Source organism: Schistocerca gregaria, chromosome 3 (assembly GCF_023897955.1).
Source record: "Schistocerca gregaria isolate iqSchGreg1 chromosome 3, iqSchGreg1.2, whole genome shotgun sequence".
Classification (NCBI taxonomy): Eukaryota; Metazoa; Arthropoda; class Insecta; order Orthoptera; family Acrididae; genus Schistocerca; species Schistocerca gregaria.
Window position 1 is genome coordinate 895,153,896 of NC_064922.1, and position 20,053 is coordinate 895,173,948.

The following is a 20,053-nucleotide window of genomic DNA, read 5'->3' on the forward strand; positions in this document are numbered from 1 at the left end:
TTTGTTAAAATATGTTTGAAGTACATTTTAACCTGTATTGCTACATAATTATTAAAAAAATGATTGAATCTGATGGTGTAATAGATTCGCTGACTTCTGAAGTCATTTTATCGAGTGCAATGTGATACTCCATGGGGGGGATCTGTTATTTCGTACCATGGGCCGCCAGCTGTAGAAGTGCAGGTGTCTCCGCAACTCAGAAACGGGGCTGACGTATAAAAAACTTCGTTTCCACAACGATGTAGCTTCTTAAAACAATGATTTCAATTCAATCTTGCAGATCCTTTCATCTCAAATAAAGAAAACCCGGAGATATCCCTACTGCTGGTCACGTCAAATCCGCATAGTTCCAAAAGTTGCATTTTTCGTCGCCGATATTGAAATGTTCTCTTTGGCATCAACAATTTTGTATTTCACTCTTCACATAACTGTAAATTATCGTACCTGCATTAATAATTCCTCTTATGAATTTAAAATAAATATATTCGATTAACGTGAGCATTTCCGTAATACGATTCAGCTTATTTGCAGCCAACTTTATTCAATTACTAATCATAATCAGAGATGTTAATCACTCTTAAAAGTTAAATATACACTCATAATGTTGTTGAATTTCCAAATTTAGTTTCACACACTGTATCTAGCGATTATCTTTCGAGATTAAATGACTACCACTGTAGTCAATTACACGAAAGTCTCAATTAATACCTCCCAGAATCACTGACTGGTAACGTGATCTCAAGAAAAACACATTACGAACTGTCTCTTGAATTTGCAATGTCACGAGTTATTACAGTCTTCTCCATCGTTCCGTTTTAGAATATACTGTTTAAGTATAGCTTCTGACTCCATATTACGATCAAAAACTCATCACCATCACTTTCGAATAAACTGTTTATAGACAGAGATATTACTGTACGTAACAACATTACTGCACGTAACAACCACTTGTCCTAGCTTTTAACATTAACGGCATATTATTCTTTTCTTATGAAGCTCATATTACCTTCCTACGCTGAATTACCTTTCAGTCAAATGGAAGGATTAATCTCTCCTAAGCATCCAGTCTCATGTTATTGCACTTTCAGTTTAGAACCAGATAACTTTGGAATATTCTTCAGAAGTTATTTGAAGTACGTTAACTTTATAAACAGCCTCAAGCGATACAGATTTTATGAAATCCACACATTTTCATGTTCACATGCTGAACATCTCTACAAGAAATGGTTACAACGTAATATTTCGTCATTTATTTGGACATTTCAACAACGTGTTAAGAGTATCGGCAAATCTTCAAAGGCGCCCTCCCATGGTCCTGCTGTCGGCTGGACTTCTTTTTGAAGCAGTGCAAAGATTTTAACACTGAACTGGTCCCTTGAGACGTGCTGGGATAGCCTCAGTTCGTAGCCGTTTCTGTAAAATAATGATACTTTCAACGGATCAACACTGTTTTCGCAATAATAACTGGTGTGAATATACAGCTTGCTTTATTCACACGCGAAATCTTGCAAAGAGGAGATGCAAGTGAGTTGATAGATTTCGGCAGGCTACAGTTCCGAAAGGCATTAGCACTGTACCAAACCGGCCACTAATGCGCCCAAGTTAAGATCATACACCGCTTCTTCGCAGAGGAGTGTTCGACTCGATGAACAGGGCAGCTGTAGAAGGGGGAAATGTCCCTAATAGATTTGTTAGATGACTTCCAGTGACTACACAACGTTCACTGAGCTCTTCCGACCTACCCATTCTCCTGTTGCTGTTCCTCCACCAACAACACAATACTCCCCATCTTCTTCTTTGAAATGTGTAGAATACGGATAGGCCACATCATTTGCATAATGTGGTGCATGCTGATTTAAGACACAGCTTTCGTAAAATGCTGATTGCATCAACGTGATAAAAGGTTGATCCCAAACTATGCTCAATGAAATTGCAGTCAAGTGTGAAATATTTACGCCTCATGGCTACAAAATATAACTGGTAACGATGAAGTGTAAATATTTTATAGTTCACTACAAATTTGTTAAGCACGGCTTAGGATCAGCCTTTTATTACGTTGCTATAGCCAGCATTTTACTGAAGTTGACTTAGAAGAAGTTCAGAGGCATACGGTGTATAAGCTGACATAGTACCTCACCGTGATCGATCTGAAGGTGGTTGTTTGCACAAGCAGAAAGTTTAAGATTGTATATTATTTGAGATCTAGACAATTTTAGAAATGTTGTAATAATTTTTAATTTTTTAAAAGTAATCTATAAGATCGGTGTTCTATATCCCACATTATGTCAGGCATTGCAAGCCCCTGACTGTTCGCTCCTATCTTCTTTGTGTTTTGTTGATGTCTGCAATTAATCCGGCCTGATACGGGACCCATAAAACTATACTAAACCCCACCCGAACAGGCCATGAAGGCCCAACGGTACCGACTGACCGCCGTGTCATCCTCTGCCCACAGGCGTCACTGGTTGCGGATATGGAGGGGCATGTGGTTAGCACACCGCTCTCCCGGCCGTTTGTCAGTTTCCGAGACCGGAGCCGCTACTTCTCAATCAAGTAGCTCCTCAGTTTGCCTCACAAGGGCTGAGTGCACCCCACTTGCCAACAGCGCTCGGCAGACCGGATGGTCACCCATCCAAGTGCTAGCCCAGCCCAACAGCGCTTAACTTCGGTGATCTGACGGGAACCGGTGTTACCACTGCGACAAAGCCGTTCTCCTACGGGACCCACACACCTGAGTAATATTAGAATATGTAGTGTTGAAATGTTTTGTGTGTAATCTCTCTTGCAGACATGCTGGGAGATTAAAGGAGAAGATTAGTATTTAACGTCCCATCGACAAAAAGGTCATTAGAGACGGATACCAAGCTCGGATTAGGGCATGATGGGGAAGGAAATCTGTCGTGGCCTTTCAAAATAACCATTCCGGCATTTGCCTGATGTGATTTAGGGAAATCACAGAAAATTTGAATCAGAATGGCCGGACGCGGGTTTGAACCGCTGTCCTCCCGAATGCGACCCCAGTTTTTCAGTATCCTACAACGTATTACAGCCAGCCATTTGCTCTACCTGCACTGCATCCTGTGTGGTACTTGCACTCACATCTTTATATAGGGATTATCCTAAATATTCTTATGACGTGACTGACTCTGGTTGTCACTCAAAAGATACCGCGCGTTGCCTTTCGTAAATTTTCCCTACATTAACAGATAATTTTCAGTCTTTCGTCGGCACCGCTATGTTTGTCTAGGTGTAACTGAATACTGCTGTATTTTTTACAGGATACTGTCTGCTTAGTGATTAATGCATACCATGGACATCAGCCACATCAGACATCACATCTAAACGTCTACAGATGACACTCTACGTGCTGCGTCCCACATGACATGTTAGATATACAGGAATGCATTTTTTTCGTTAGCCGTCCATATGGTAGTGAAAAAGAAAGAAAGGTTTCCGTAAGTCTAGAAATGCGGAATTAACCTGGTTTCGTCTGCTTCAGATCGTGTGTGCGAAGTCCGAGCTGAGTTTCGAGAGATATATGCTTTCGAAAACCCATGATGGAGGTAAGGTTAATGAAACACTAGAGCTGTTTTATCTGTGCTGAATCTTGTTGAGCTCCGTGGCCGGTAAAGATTGTTGGTGGAGAATGCAACCAGCCGGAAATTAAAAGTTTTGTTTTAATTTCATGACCGGTTTCGAGCTATCATCCTCACCTCCAGACGGCTACACATGTTTAATTGCAGTAATGTGTTCTTTAGCAAGATATCGTCTGCTTCTGCTCTGCGTAAGACTATTTAGGCAGTTAGCATCACATTATATGTTGTGGGGAGAGCAAATATATGCTAATGTGCCCACATTTGATTAGATATGAAGTAAAAGTGTTATATTCACGTACATTAGTACTGGTGAACCGGTTTCGTCTCATTCTGCCGTTACGCTCTTTCAGATCGATTGCAAAGTGTTGAAATGTAAACGGCATACACTTGCTGAACAAACCACTGTGGCACACAAACACTTCCTGACATTCATCATGTCAGCTTCAGCCTCAGATATGTACATTAGATGTAATTTTTTTTTGTTTACAATGCAAAGACTACATCCTAAACAAAGATACCACACATTAGCCAACAACCAAAGATCACAAGAACCTTATGTTAAGGAAAGAATATGTACGGGGGTGCAACAAATTAATAACGGAATAAATGCTACCTGTATAAGAAAAGATTTTCTACTCCATGGTACGCAGTGGCACGTGGCGAGGGCAGTTTATTTTTGCGGGTGTTTTATCGTCGGTATCCATAACGTACTTACCAACATTTATCTGCCAATCTAAAGATGCTTTGAATTAGGCGAAACGCGCGTCACTCATGAGTAGATCAACATTAAAATCTTCTCTGGAGGACCCGCAGCTTGTATAAGGTCATGTGGCGACTATCTGTTACAAAATCAGCTGCAAATATTTTATTTCTTGTTGTTTTTACGTAGATACAGCGACAAGCTTGTTTCGGCATTTGTGCCGTTTTCAAGTGTTTGTCTAGATGAAGTGACGTCCTCAAAACATCATAGAACGTAATTTTTTTAATTTACTGCGTTGTTAATATAGTTCACATATCTACCTTCCATAAAAATTTCGTGTTACGTTTGACAATTATAAAATGACAGATCGTGAATTGTAAACATAATGCATCAATGGAACGATCTGTCTTTTGATAATTGTCAAAAAGTAACACAAAATTTCTGTATAAGGTAGATACGTGACGTATATTAACAACGCAGTAAATAAAAAAGTACTTCTATGACGTTTTAAGGACTCACTTCATCTAGACGAACACTTGAGAATGGAACAAATGCCGAAACAAGCTTGTCTTGTACCTGTGTAAAGACAAACAGAAATAAAATATATGCAGCTAATTTTGTAGTAGTAAAAAAAAAATCGTTAATTTCAACATCGCAACCAAGACAGTTTTCTCCCCCTCTTTCTACATAAGAGTTACTGGAAAGTTGAAAGTAGTCCCTACTGAAAGGAACTACTTAATTTTGTGCCATACACTTTCTGAGTCGGATGGATCGCTGGGAAGTCACGGTAGCTGTAAGAAAGAAATTTGAAGAAAATGTAATGTACCTACTGCGAGGCAACTACCCAGCAACAAATATACTGAAATACAGATGCAGCTTCTTCATCTCGATACCAGTGTCGAACGTGCCACCACAGGAAGTTACGGTAAAGATATGACCAGCGAGAACTGGTTCCCTCTAACAACTGGCTGTGTACCGAATCAAGTCTTTATCGTTCCGATCTAAGATCGTCCTTAATGACTACGCGTCTCTCCCCTGGCCTGCTTTGTCTAGATGACATTCCTGTATCTCCCTCCGTGTGTGTGTGTTGGGTGGGAGGATGGTAGAGAGAGGTATAGACGGGATAGCTGTCTGACAGGGCAGATTGCTGGCGCGTGACTCAGCCGACCCGCTGGGAGGGCCTCCACTCATAACGAGAACTGCAGTGAGGAGTCAGCAGTAACCCGCCCGCCGTTACTGGGCTTTTCTGGAACAGTGGCGCGTAAGCTTCCACCGAAATCACCCCCCCCCCTTCTAATCCTCTTCGTCTTGTCCTATATTTCAAGAAAATTAAAAGTCACAAATTTCATTAAGGTAATCAGAATTTGTTTAGTTTTTCTTGGGGGGGGGGGGGGGGGTTCACAGTCGGATAAGACTTTTTAAAATATGTCCCAGTCGCCTTAGACCGCAGTGTTGTGGTCTTTAGCCCGCAGACCGTTTTGATGTAGTTCTCCACGATATTCTATCCCGTGCAAGTATCTTAATCTCTGCGTAACGATGATTCCTTAACGCCTGTGGATGTGTACTGTCAACCGATCCCTTCTTTCTTTCCTATTCAATCAGAACCTCCTCATTAGTTATTCAATCTGCCCATGTGATTTTCACCGTTCTTCTTTACCACCACATTCCAAAAACTTTATTCTCTTCTTGCCTGATTTGTTTACCGTCCACGTTTCCTTCCGTGCATGGCTATTTTCCAGACAAATCTCTTCAAGTACACGAAACCCTCTTCTTGCCATTTCTAGTCATTTTACATTCCTCTCTAATTCACTCAACCGCGCCTGACTTATTTCCACTACAAATCGTTACACCTGTCGATATTTAGATTTGATCTCTTTTGAATGACTGTCCAATGTCATCAACAAACCTCAAAGTTAAGTCTTCTTCCTGAACTTTTCCCTTTCGAAATTCCTTGTAGGCTTCCTTTGCTGACTGAGTGACAGGATATAGGCTACAACACTGTCTCACTACCTTCTCAACTAAACTGTCGAAATTACTTTGACATTTGCTAAAGCGCGAAATTTTCGTTGCGTTTTACCTAAAAAATGGCTAATGCTATAACTGCTATTGAGAAATTTAGGTATAAATAATTTTAAAATTCGAAGGCAGTTAGTTGCTGCTTAAAGTAAACAGAATATGAGGGTTGGAACTTAAACAGTGGCAACTATTTATTCACACAGCCGATACAAAAGTGTTACATGTTTGCACCTGTTACAGTCCTTCAAAGTAGTCACCAGCGTTTTGTAGAACCAGTTTCCAGCGATGTGGAAGGCGTAGTAAACCGTTAGCAGAGCCTGTTCTGACGATGGTGCGTATGGAGCGGTCTAATGGTTCAAATGGCTCTGAGCACTATGGGACCCAACGGCTGTGGTCATTAGTCCCCTAGAACTTAGAACTACTTAAACCTAACTAACCTAAGGACATCACATACATCCATGCCAGAGGCAGGATCCGAACCTGCGACCGTAGCAGCAGCGCAGTTCCAGACTGAAGCGCCTAGAACCGCTCGGCCATAGCGGCCGGCCAGTTGGCACAGCGAACGGTTACAAATCTGTTCTTTCAAAATAAAGGGCAGCTCCGAGCCAGAGGTCCAGTAGCAGACCGTCAATGCACAGTATTACTGATCGTTTTTGTAGCGTCGCCTGCGACCAGGTTTGCGAAAGAAGGGGCAACACTTTCTGTGCAATCCACCCATCACTTTGCATGACAATGCGCGGGCGCATACAGCGTTCTAAGTTCTAGGGGACTGGTGACCTCAGATGTTAAGTCTCATAGTGCTCAGCGCCATTTGAACCATTTGTGCCAACTGCTGCTGGAATTTCTGCTGCAGATGCAGCACGATGCGCTCCTCTCTGCAGTGTCACGTGGTCGTCCGGACTCCCGATCTTCCTGCGACCCTATATTTTCGTGACCACCGCTGCCGGCAGTGACGTCTACGGTGGCTAGATTGCGGCCAGTTATTTTGCAGCTTCGCAGAAAAAACATCCAGTTTCTCGTAGCCCTATTACACGGGCTCGTTCAAAGTCTGTGAAGGGCTGATAATGGCATCTTTGTCACCTGAAGGGCGTTCTTGACTATCAGCTACTCACCACGTCCAATCTCGAAGGTAACTAACGCCCACGACCGTTACAGTGTTTATTTAAAACAAACCTGATTTGCATCCTCATAATGGCGCTCCTAACGCCACTGTTATGCGACTGGCGCAAAATTTGAACAGACAGTATTTTCGAATGTAGCAACACGTCTACCAACATTCGTTTACGTTGCACAAAACTTTCTTGGTGATGCAATTTTTTCCCGTCCGTGCAATAGTTCAAACTATCAGTCGTAGGAGAATTTCCTACGCACTATATTTCAGAACAAGTAAAGGCCGTAATGAAGTAACTGTCCATTTCACATGTATGGAATCTCAACCCTAACTGTTAAAGATCGCACTGGCAGTCTTCGGTATTACTGCAGTACAACTTTCACTATAAGCTGAGCCATTCTTGAGTTTTCCCAAGTGAATTTTTAGAGAAACTAGTTTACTATTTCTCTTGATTTCGAATACGGATCATTAAAGCCACGAACTTTCATTTGAAAACTGTTTATGGCAAGTTATATCCTTAATTATTTGACTAATGCTACTTGTTAATAGCTTGCTGTCAAAATGTCTTCAGGTTCAAAAATGGTTCAAATGGATCTGAGCACTATGGGACTAAGCATCTGAGGTCATCAGTCCCCTAGAACTTAGAACTACTCAAACCTAACTAAGCTAAGGACATCACACACATCTATGCCCGAGGCAGGATTCGAACCGGCGACCGTAGCGGTTGCGCGGTTCCAGACTGTAGCGCCTAGAACCGCTCGGCCGCAAAGGCTGTCTGTCTTCAGGTGTAACATTGATTACTTTCATTTCTTCGCGTTTCCGTCGTTCATTCGTCATCTACATTATTCTCACATTTAATATTAGTTTTGCATCATGCTAAATCCCTGTTCGACTCCAGCCGTAACTCGAAAGGATTCCAGAACTCTGCAAGCTGCAATTGGGACCGTGTTTCGGCTTAGCCGTTTGGTAACAGATAAGTAACTGAAGCTGGCGCTACAACTTCTATCATGTTCCAGAAATGTAACGTAATGATTGAAAGTTAAATTTCGATGATTGCAGGTGTTATAATTTAAAGCCTGACACCATGACTAACTTTCTCGGACAGCAGTGATATGCTTTGCATCGACTCTATAATCTGCAAAGCACTAGTGCAACAAAACTGTGCTGTAGGTCACCTGTAAGTAGGCCAAAACTGCGTTTTTTACAACGTCGGATCGTTCACTCGTATGCTCATCCGTTTAGATCTTCCACAACACCGTGCGGAAGTGGGATATGCAATAGTTAAGATACTGGACTAGCATTTCGGAGGAGGTGAGTTCACATACCCATCAGGTCATTCAGACTTAAGGTTTCCCAAAATTACCCAACACACAGGTTGCAAATTCTGGGATGGTTCCTTTGAAGCGGATACATCCGATTTCCTCCTCCTCCTCCTCCTATCCGAACTTGCACCCCAACGCCAATGACCTTGTCGTCGACAGCACCTTAAAGCCAAATCTCGCTTGCTTTCTCCCTTCTTCAAGCCTTCAACAACAAAATTACTTCAATTTAACAATACGCGTAGTCAGTTTCTCATTTTAACAACATATGCTTTATTTCTTTATCCTTCGTCTCCTCTGATGTTTCTCTGTTAACCTCGTGGCCATATCTGTATAGGCATTAGGCCGTTTTTTTTTCTTATCAGCCTAACAGATGCTTCATTTTCGACGCAGAGGTCATGTGATTACCGCTAAGTGTTCTTGAATACGCCAATAAAGCAATATCTGTTATAATTTTTCTGAAGAGCAAAAAAAGTTACCGAGAGCGGGAAATGTATCTCATGTCTTTTGCGAGCCAATCGTGCCGAGAAATAAAATGCTAATATGGCTTCATATCAAGAGAGGCGAAGGTCGGAGACAATCTGCCAACATGCCACGGAAAAGTTACTCACCATCTGCGAGGAATGACGAGGAGTGAAGGTTCGATACCAGCGTATTTCATCATTTTAGATGTGTTCTCTCGTTCCTTAGTCCCTAGGTTGATTATGACTATCTCCTTAGTATCTTCGTTTTTTTATGCTTTCTGAGTGATCTGTAGTAATATTTGTTTCTCTTTGTAAGATGTTCATCGGTCGAGGACCCTTACGACGTTGAATTAACGGAAGAAGTAGAGACGGTCCAAGTAAGAGCTGCTGTTACGCACGGGTTTGTTTAATTAGCGCGAGAGTATCACGGATAAGCTCTAAAAAATCCGAGAAGAAATGCTGCAAGAAATACTGAACGTTGTGTATTGAAGTGGTCCTCCTCCCATGTTTGGGGGAGCCTATTTCCCACTTCATCAACAATATTAAGACAACTGTACAATGGCGATAGTGCTCGAAGAATAATCAATGCTTTACGGTAAGTCAATTTTGTTAGTAGGTAGAATATTTCGCTACCACTTTCGAACCACAGATCACTGTCAGCTAACCTTTCAGATCTACACCGCTATAAAACACTTAACGCTTTTTGAAGTTTTGAGAGTAGTCGCTAATGATTTGTTCCTGGTAGTAGATCTTATCTCTCCAAAAAGATTAAATTTATAATACGGGTAAATTTCCTGACACATGGCTGATGTCACACTTCATCCCTTCACCCAAGAAGAGCAATGCAACAAAATGGGGAAATTACGGACTAATTTGCCTAACAAGCCATGCCCTAAAGATATTTCTCAAGATCTTTCAATATAGAAACACTGCGCAGTGTGAAAGAGCTACGGTATCATGACGATATGGATTTAGACGGAGGTCCACGTACGAGGGAAGGATTGGTCACAATTAAACTATTGGTTCAGAAATGCTAGGATCAGAGGAAGAATGTAGTGCTGTGCTTCATATATTAAGAAAAAGTTTTGACAGAGTGTTTCGCCATAAACTTGTACAAATTTTGAGAAGACTTGACACAGACGGAAGAGATACTGCTACATAAGAAATCTGTATTGGAATAAAACAGCTGAGGTTAAAATTGGCAGTCAGGTGACAGAAGTGCAAAGAATCTGTAGAGGAGTTAGACAAGGATGTGTGCTCTCACCACTCCTCTTTAATCTGTACTCAGAACTTATATTCAAGGAGGCACTTGAATACCGTGAGCTAAATATCAAAGTAAATGTGATATGGATTAACAACACAATATATGCGGATGAGACAATCCTAATTGCTGATAACACGACACCTACAAGGCCTTCTTACTGCAATGAGAGAACACAGCAGGAGTATGGACTTCAGTACAACACAAAAAAACACAAATTTTATGATAGTAACTCGCAATTCAATCAAACATCGAAATGTAGAAATAATGCATTGCGGACGTGACTATTCGAAAATTGGTCGTCCGGCATGAAAATAAGACGTAGAATAGAGAAGGCCCGCAGTGCATTCATGAAATTTAACAAAGTGCTTACAAGCATTAACTGCGCTCTGAATCTCAGAATCGGGTTTATAAAGAGCAGTGTGTGGTCAGTACTTTTGTGTGACGTGGCAATGTGTGGTCAGTACTGTTGTATGGCGTGGAAAATTGGACACTGAAAATAAACACTGTGAACGATTTGGAAGCATTTCAGATGTTATTATATCGAAGAATCCTTAACCTTTTGTTGGTAGAAAGGAAAGCAAATGAAGAGCTCTTGAGAACAGTAGAAAGAGTCCGAGAACTGCTAATCACGATCAAACATAAGAAAAAAATTTTACTTAAGTCACGTGATACGAAATGAAAGGCACCACTTTCTTCAACTGATAATCGAGGGGAGGATTGAAGGCAACGGAGGGATTGGTAGGAGAAGGATGTCATGGCTTCGCAATGCCAGACAGTGGACAGGAATAAGAATTGCGGGAGACTTGACCCATACTGGAAGAGACAGAGAAGACTGGGCAGATGTGACCGCGAACAACCGTTAGTGGATATGCAGCAGCAGCAGCAGAAGAAGGAGAAGAAAAAGAAGGAGAAGGGCTCAACGGACGAAGCAAGGAGGGCATAAAAAGCGTATTAGCACATGAAAATAGGGCTTTCCTGCCCAGAATATGGTTCCTAGTATTCAGACAGCGGTCTTAATCTAAGAACGTACAAGGGGACCCCGAAAAGTAAGCTACACTTTACTGTGGCAGGTCAAGTAACTTTTAGTGAATGCTTCACTAAACTTCAAGGTGATGCAATTTTTTCAACGTAGTCACCAAGTCTCCGTGTCCGCCTCGATAGCTGAGTGGTCAGCGCGGCCGAATGCTGTGCAAAGAGGCCCGGGTTCGATTACCGGCTGGGTCGGAGACTTTCTCCGCTCAGGGACTGGGTGTTGTGTTGTCCTCATCATCATATCATTCCCATCGACGCGCAAGTCGCCAAAGTGGCGTTAACTCGAAAGCTTGCACCAGGCGACCGGACTACCTGACGGGAGGCCCTAGCCACACGACATTTCATTACCACGTCTCCGTAAATGACTGTCGCAACTTTCTACAAATCGTTCAGTTCCGCAACTACAGCAATCCGATCCTTGGTCACGGAACCATGTGGAACAGCTGTGTGAACTCCTCATTGTCGGAAAATCGGCGGCTGCTGCAAATCAGTTCCTCGATTACCTGGACTTCGTCTCCTTCCCAATCAGATCCACCCGCGTCTGTGCGGCCTTGGTCAAATCGTTGGCACCATTTCATTATGACAGATGTGACATCACATTTGGTCCATATACCGCTAGAATTTCACGGTGAATCTGCATAAAATTTCGACGTCTTTCCCATAAAAACCATACTGTTCCGCGTACTTAATTTGAAGTACATCTCCAGTTACGACGCCATTTCACGCGCTACCTGAGACCCACGTGTTATACGCACCGCAGCAGAAGCGTACCTGCAGGAAACCCGGAACAAATACTCTCTTCCGACAATGTGCCACTCTTGTAGCGCAATGGTGTTGGCTTGGGACGACTTGTGTAACTTACAGTTTGAACGGCTCTCGTACTTTTGGAACGGAGCATTGCTGACAGGAAATAATGGACTTTGGGAAAGAAGAGAGTCAAAGTGTTTGAGATACTGTGCAATGGCAGGATGTCGAAAATTATGTGAGATGGTAAGATGAATAATAAGTAAGTTTTCCGCTGCGTCGGCGAAGAAAAGAACATATGGAAAACATTGAAAAGGAGAAGGGAGGGGATGATAGGACATGTAAAATACACCACAGGATAACCATTCGTGGTAATAGATGGAGCCGTGGATGGTGAAAATTGTAGAGAAGGCATAGACTGGAATATACCCTACCAATACCCGTAACTGAGGACGTAAGTGTTACTGTGAGATGAAGATTTGTCGGTCAAGACACCACAAGAACAAGAGACGTCGCACGACGGCTTTCCGACTTCAGCCGAGTGCCAGGTATACTTCCGATTCTTTGTCACTAGTACTATCAAGCTGTGATTATGAGAAGAGCTTTCGGTTTTTCGTGGTCTCTCAGTCCTCTCTCATTGAGTTTCCCAGCGAGATGGTTCCCAGCCTACCTGTCTGCCGGCAGGAGCGCATGTTATCTGCGTGACCTAATGGCGGCCTGGACCCGTAAAAGATGGATCGCCAGCAGAAAGGAATGGTCGCATTATCTCTGGGGCCCCGGATCCATTAGCAGGGAGGGCTATCGTGTGCTGCCGGGGAGGTCGTGGCGCTCTGCATGTATCTGGCGGTCACCGGGCCCGAAAGGGGACATCTCTCCTAATTACCTGCTCCCTTCAGCGCGAGCCGCCTTCCCCCTGAGCACTGGGGAAAAGACTGAGCACGCTTCTTTTAAGATTGGAGCCTTTTTTATACGTACCAAGGCTCCGTCGTGCGTAGCTTGAAAGCGTTGTCCACACGAAAACGATTTGCTTGCAGATCTGTTTTCTACAACAAAACACATTGTAAAAGCTTTGTTGTAATCACATTTCACATTTTAGCTTCTAGATTCGGAATTCTTTTTTTTTTCAGAAATATATATTTCGAAATTAAACATTTCAGTTGATTAAAAATATGGTTCTAGTGCAAAGGCATGCTGCTAACATATTGAGAGGCTGGGTCACCCATTTTTTAATTTTTTATCTGTAGCTGGGTGATCTGTTCTCTTATACACTTAACAGATTGAGTTCCAATTTTTTCTGCCTGAAACCTGCAATTTTTTGTTTTATATTTTATTTTTTATGTGCCAGTGTCTTTCACATGAAGCCACCGATGCTATTGCGAACAGAGACATCTAGTGATACACTGAGGCACTTTTACGAATGTATTACACTGTAGCAGTTACGTACAGCGTTCAAAGGAACAATCTGCGCAGAGATCGTGCTAAGTGATTGTAGGAGAGTGTGACAAGTGTTTCTTTTCTTTTTTCAATAGACATCCGAGTCAGAACGTCATTGGCATTGAAACTAAGTATATCTAAAATTATTGTAATAAATATTTTAATTTGTTGATTTTAAGAGCACCACTGTTGCAGAACGTATTTTTGATATAAATTTATTAAATTTTAGGCCCAGTGTTGCTTGTTACCTACAACTATCATTTGTTCTAGGTATTATGAGTTCATGAAAATTTTGAGATGCGGGATTGTGTTTAAGAAAATGCGGAATTCCTTTCAAATACAGCTCATGAACTGATTGATGGCTGACACTATACGTACCAGTGGTTCCAATTTGAAACCACGCCCCTAAAATAGTTGACTGTTCACTTTTTGCCAATTTATTCCAGTCGCATACTATGATGATACAAATCAAAAAAATTAATTTATTTGTATTATTCGGAATCAAAGGGTTGAGGATCACTTGGATCCATAGAACCAGTGCCATAAAGTAGGGTGTGGCAGTCAGGGAGCATGCCCATGTCTCCTTTTGGTAGGGGTGCATTTTTGTAACAGGTGGAAAAAATGAGGAAGCAAAAAACAGAAGAGGAAGACGTTGAACGACGTGGGGCGGGGAAGACGATGGAGTAGTAGTAGATGAAGAAGAAAACTGATTAGGTGGAACCAAAATGGGAAGAGGACGAAGATATGTGATAGGAAACCATTAGGAGATTCGGAACGGACAGCGTTGAGCAACAGTTCTGTATCGCCTACCTCTCCCTGGTACGGAGACATCTGTCCTTTGTTTTCGGCTAACAGATTCTTAATGTGGTGCTAGTGCAACGAAAATTTAGAATGGTATGTTTTGCGTCTGTTTTAGGCCTTTACTTTGACCGGCAAAGAAACAGTCATGAAATTACTGTGAGAGGCAATGCGAGTATCGGAACAGATTTGCTACTGGATACAAGACTTCCTTGCAGATAGAACTCAACACGTTGCTCTTAACTGAACAAAATCAACAGGTGTAAAGGTAATATCCGGAGCACCCCAAGAAAGAGTGATAGGGCCTTTACTGTTTACAATATTTGTAAATGATCTACTAGAAAGCGTCGGAAGCTCTTCAAGGCTGTTCACAGATGATACGGTTGCCCATAACAAAGTAGCAACGCTGGAAGATAGAAACGATTTGTGGAATGACCTCCAGAGAAATGATGAATGGTGCAGGATCTGTCAGTGGACCCTGAACGTAAATAAATGTAATATATTGCCCACACACCGTGAAAAAAGTCCACCACCAGACAGCTACACTGATGACAAACCGCTGGAAAAGTATTAGGAGTCACTATCCAGAGCGAGCTCCAGAGATGTGACCACGTAAAATAAATAGTGGGAAAACCAAATTGCGGACTCAGATTCACAGGTAAAATCTTAAGAAAATGTAACTCATCCACGAAGTAAGTGGCTTATAAGGCGCTTGTACGACCGATTCTTGAGTAATGTTCGTCTATATGTGATTAATACCAGACAGGGCTAATAGAAGAGATAGGGAAGATCCAACAAAGAGGGACACGTTTCGTAAGGAGATCGTTTAGCCGGGGCGAGAACGGTGCGGAGAACTCCATTGGTAGACGTTTCGAGAGAGGCGTTGTGCATCACGGAGGGATTTACTATTGAAATTTCGAGACAGCACTTTAGGGAAGAGTCGGACAACATATTACTTCTCCCCACATATGTCTCGCGTAATGACCACGAGGAGAGAATCCCACAAATTAGAAGCAGTACATTACATTCTGTAATATTTCCATAAGGTAAGGTTCAACAGCAGTAAAGTATTTTATAAAATGCATTTTAATCACCAGCTGTTTATTTGTCCCATTAGTCATTTACCGGCTTCGGTTACTAATCATCATCCAGGATGTAGATCATTCCGTATTCCTCGTATTCCTTTGAAGATGAACAATGTCGACATCATCCAGTGAAATGGTACAAGCACCGGGCAATAATTTGTCTCGAATACTAGAGATTAATAGAGTATTCTAAGACAAATTATGTCATTGTGTAACATTTCACTGGATAATTTCGCTACTGTTCAGCTTCAAAGGAATATGGTATGCTTTTAACTAATCTGTTGTACCCTACAGTCTTGTCGTTGGTTAATGACTGAAACCGGTAATGACTAATGAGACAAATAAACAGCTATTCGCGAGTGGAACAGTGTTGGAGCGTTCGGTTAGTGGTACAAAAGTACACTTCGGCACACGCCATTAGGTGGCTTGCGGGGTATGATGTAGATATTAGGACTGCGTTTTGTTCCAGGTCTTTTATTCTCATCCTCGCTTAGCCCTTTTTTCCGCCCATGGAGGCCATCAGGCCATTACAATAAAGTAAAAGGTGCACGTTTTTAACATTGATAGAATTTTCTTTCTGTACTTGGCAGAGCTCGACAACAGTATTAAACAGGAAACACTTTTGATGATGTTTTCCAGTATTATTTAGTTGGTCACGAGCTGTCTTTCGGCTTCTTAAGTGACCGTCAGGTGACAATTGAATGTCGGAACCTCAGACAAAGTGACATGTGGCTTACAAACACAATACTCATGCACATACAGAGGATACATAAAATTTTTACATGAATGTAACCATTCCTGCAGGACATAAAATTAATTCTTTCCTTTGTGAAGAGTCTGAATTTTATGCATCTCCTATATCTGTATCGCGTCGGAGATGTCCTACATCTACATCTACATGGATACTCTGCAAATCACATTTAAGTGCCTGGCAGAGGGTTCATCGAACCACCTTCTCAATTCTCTATTATTCCAATCTCGTATAGCGCGCGGAAAGAATGAACACCTATATCTTTCCGCACAAGCTCTGACTCCCCTTGTTTTACCGTGGTTATCGTTCCTCCCTATGTAGGCTGGTGTCAGCAAAATATTTTCGCATTCGGAGGAGAAAGATGGTGATTGGAATTTCGTGAGAAGATTCCGTCGCAACGAAAAACGCCTTTCTGTTAATGATCTCCAGTCCAGATCCTGTATCATTTCTGTAGCACTCTCTTATATATTTCGCGATAATACAAAACGTGCTGCCTTTCCTTGAACAGTTTCGATGTACTTCGTCAGTCCTATCTGGTAGGGATCCCACACCGCGCAGCAGTATTCTAAAAGAGGATGGACAAGCGTAGTGTAAGCAATCTCCTTAGTAGGTCTGTTACACGTTCGTTTCGTCGTAATTCACATTCCACTACTGAGGTGGATACATGGGTACATCCCGAACAGAAAGCCAATAGACTGAAACTCGGACGACATTTCATAATGAAAAAGGGAGCGATGCTCTCGTGGAAAGGACACAACACATTTGGACCGGACTACTGACATTTCGACATCGTTTGTTTTCCAGGAATAATGTACCTGAGCTGAACATCGGAATTGCCACCTGATGATAAAGCAAAGCCTCTGAGAAGCGTCGTGAATTAAAGAAGTTAAATTCACTGACAGGCTACGTTGGCTTTCTATTTATGTTTTAAACAGTCACCGGCTGTAGTGGCCGAGCGGTTCTAGGCGCTTCAGTCTGGAACCGCGCGTCCGCTACAGTCGCAGGTTCGAATCCTGCCTCGGGCATGGATGTGTGTGATGTCCTTAGGTTAGTTACGTTTAAGTAGTTCTAAGTTCTAGGGGACTCATGACCTCCACTGCTTAAGTCCCATAGTGCTCAGAGCCATTTAAACAGTCAACCTACCAAACATTATAAAAGTTGTGCCGTTTTGATTTGACTAACCCTTCTACGACAAAAGTTTGTCTTGCTTTACGATTGTAGCGTGAATTGCGGACGATAGCGTAATTTCTGGAAGTCCGTCCCGGATGAATCAGACTGACCCCTGGGCTGTAGAGCATGAGAGGGGGAGCGAACAGATAACGAGAGAACTTCGCCGGACTCTGATAACCCCAAAACAAGGGCATGCCTCGATTAGTTTTCCTAATATGGCGCCCAAGACCCTCCGTCGTAATCAATTTATAAATATGGAGCGTGTTTGTGCGGGCTGTTTTAATGTTTCAGCCACTAATTGGTAAGTACACACGGCGTGTGTGCGGGATCCCGCTGGTTCCGCAGAGAAGTTACTGCGCGAGAGGCGTCCAGTGTTTGGGAGACGTCAGAATTGAAAGCTGGCAGGGGTCAATAGAAGACTCGGGCGGGTCCCGTTCTGCTGTATTTGCTTCCAGCTTCTAAATGGAGTCTACAGCGAGGCTGCCCCGCTTTTAGCCGCTTTGTTTACGGTGCGTCGCCGGAGTAGTGATGCGTTTCAGAACGCTGCTAGAGGGCTCAGAAGGGTCCTGCCATCTTTTAATGCGCTCGGCAACTCAGATAAACAAAGGTGCGCTGGTTGATCACCGACGTGCCGCAGCGCTTTGAAACATCTACACCTATACTCTGCGAATTACTTTGAACTGAATGGCAGAGCATGCTTGCTGTTGTACCATATATCACGATTTGTATCCCGTTCTGTTCACGTTTGAAGTATGGGAACAAATGACTGCTTGTACGGTTCTGTGCGAGCTCCTATTTGCCTGACTGCATACGCGCGGCCAGTACGATGTAGGTACGTAGAGGTTAAAGAATATTTGTCATTTCTCCTCTGATAGATGTTTCTTGAAACTTGCTAAGCAGGTTCTCGTCAGGTTTACGCCGATTCTTCTAGTGTCTACCAGTTATGACATTTCAACATTTCTGTTAGACTCTGTCAAGTCAGAAAAGCCCGTAATCATTCGTACCGCCGTTCTTTGTGCAAGCTCGCCGACCTTCGTCTCTTTTATACTCTCCAGGATAACGTGCATCATCCTGTCTCTAAGGAAATATTCGATCCAGTAGCACTCCTCGAAACGGATAGTTTTTTTTTTTTTTTTTTTTTTTACTTTTACGCGTCAATCAGCATGTTCAGTCATTCGTTCTCCGATTTCGTTGTGCAAAATATTGCTTATTTTGTCAATGTATGTATAGTAACAAAAAAAATGGTTCAAATGGCTCTGAGCACTATGGGACTCAACTGCTGTGGTCATCAGTCCCCTAGAACTTAGAACTACTTAAACCTAACTAACCTAAGGACATCACACACATCCATGCCCGAGGCAGGATTCGAACCTGCGACCGTAGCAGTCGCACGGCTCCGGACTGCGCGCCTATAACCGCGTGACCTATCTAGTAACAGCCATAGAATTATATTCTGTTTTTCACACGTATATGTATTGTCTAGGTTGTAATTATAATATGATCTGAAAATATTGAAAATATTATTCTGTATTCGAGGTAATGTGCCGGTCCAGTTAGAGATATATTTCATGTATGCAAAATCTCGTCAAGATGTTGTCGATGAAAATCATGAGAACGTAGGTGGCTTTGGGGGAGAGGACGTTGCAGACACGAAATATGGACAGTTTATTTGATTGAATATGGACAGTTTATTTGTTTAGGACACACTTTGGTAACCGATCTGAGTTGGACCTAGGAGTCCCACGGAGATCTATTTTGCACTGCTTGCCTAAGTGAAGACAACGTGGAGGTTGTGAACCATCAGTTTTGTGCGCTGACTGATTATGGAATTGCAGGTTACTGCTTTGTTAAAAAATGGCTCTGATCACTGTGGGACTTAACATCAGAGGTCATCAGTCCCCTACAACTTAGAACTACTTAAACCTAACTGATCTAAGGACATCACACACATCCATGCCCGAGGCAGGATTCGAACCTGCGACCGAAGCGGTCTCGAGGTTCCAGACTGAAGCGCCTAGAGCCGCTCGTCCACAACGGCCGGCTGCTGTGTTAAACCCCGGAGATTATTAAAAGATTGCGCTAGTGTATTTGAACGTTTTGGAAGATGGAAGTCTGATAAATTAGAATTTCTAATAAGAACTATGAACTACGTTAATTAACTGCTCAAGTGTAATGAACTTTGAAATCTTCTTCAGGATAGTATTAAGGATAAGGCAATCGACTAATATGTAAACAGACAGAAGCTAACCGACTGCATCGGCCACTCGCACGTTTTACGCAATGTCTGTGAGGGATAAAATATATATATGAACACTCTGATGAAATAAAGTTGGAACGGACGTGTACTGTTGACTGTGTTAACCTTGTGTTGTCCTAATTAGACGTCAAGCTCCTGTCCTAGCATCCGTTCGTGATTGTAGAGACTTTCATCATATCGCAGAGTGTCGAACGGTGGATGCTCTCCGCAAAAATTCTTATCTTGGTCTTTCAATCTACTCTTAACAGATATTAAAAATTGGTGACGTGCCGTTACAAAGATCGCCCATTTTGTCTTTGCATAGTGGCCCTC

At 42.5% G+C, this 20,053-nt stretch overlaps 1 protein-coding gene and 1 pseudogene across 1 annotated transcript in view; one reads left to right on the forward strand and one right to left on the reverse strand.

Annotated features, from left to right (window-relative positions):
- LOC126355146 (BMP and activin membrane-bound inhibitor homolog) overlaps positions 1-20,053 on the forward strand; it is a 212,445-nt gene that overhangs the window by 55,135 nt on the left and 137,257 nt on the right. The window lies entirely within an intron of this gene.
- LOC126356766 (5S ribosomal RNA) lies at positions 2,597-2,714 on the reverse strand (annotated as a pseudogene).